Genomic DNA, 837 nt, shown 5'->3' with positions numbered 1-837 from the left:
AAGCACAACTGGGAGCCCGTGGAGCCCAGAGGCCTTTGAGGGGCCCCTCTGCATCCCCTGGGGTCTGGCTTGTGCCTGAGCCTCTCTCTCCCTGAAACCACTAGGCATCCTTTTAACCACCCTGCAGCCCTCTCCCAGGCATTGGACCAAATGGAAACAAGCTTTTTGCAGCAAAAACGAACAAAAAAACACGTATACCCAACTCTAAAACACATGTATCCTTCATAAGCAAGCAGATGCTTAAAGGCAAAATAACACATGTGTAACCATCTACACACGTCCCTCCCGATTCAGTTTTGTCGGGGTACCTCTTCAGAAGTCTCCCCCTCAAGCACAACTGGGAGCCCGTGGAGCCCAGAGGCCTTTGAGGGGCCCCTCTGCATCCCCTGGGGTCTGGCTTGTGTCTGAGCCTCTCTCTCCCTGAAACCACTAGGCACCCTTTTAACCACCCTGCAGCCCTCTCCCATGCTTGGACCAATTAGGAACAAGCTTTTTGCAGCAAAAACGAACAAAAAAGCACATATACCCAACTCAAAAACACATGTATCCTTCATAAGCAAGCAGTGCTTAAAGGCAAAATAACATACGTGTAACCATCTACACACATCCCTCCCGATTCAGTTTTGTGTAACAGCTCTGTGGTCCAAAGCCATTGATTAGAGCTCCCTCGCTGACTGGGTTTGCAGACTTACATTCCAGACTCTGCTGTGCGTCCCTGGTTTCTCATTGGGCCTCATCTCTTGCCTCTTTTCTGGTTATAACCTACGTCCCCACGCTCAGGACTGCTGGTACTCTGAGGACCCGTCCGTTTCCCCGCCACCCCCCGCCCCGCGTGGG

General features: G+C 52.0%; 1 protein-coding gene across 1 annotated transcript in view; it reads left to right on the top strand.

The window, feature by feature from the left end:
* The window catches only part of NUP133 (nucleoporin 133kDa), a 27,583-nt gene that overhangs the window by 4,386 nt on the left and 22,360 nt on the right, over positions 1 to 837 (top strand). The window lies entirely within an intron of this gene.

The sequence above is a fragment of the Myotis davidii genome, unplaced genomic scaffold (genome assembly GCF_000327345.1).
Source record: "Myotis davidii unplaced genomic scaffold, ASM32734v1 scaffold875, whole genome shotgun sequence".
NCBI lineage: Eukaryota > Metazoa > Chordata > Mammalia > Chiroptera > Vespertilionidae > Myotis > Myotis davidii.
This window is presented reverse-complemented; position numbering and strand designations above follow the sequence as displayed.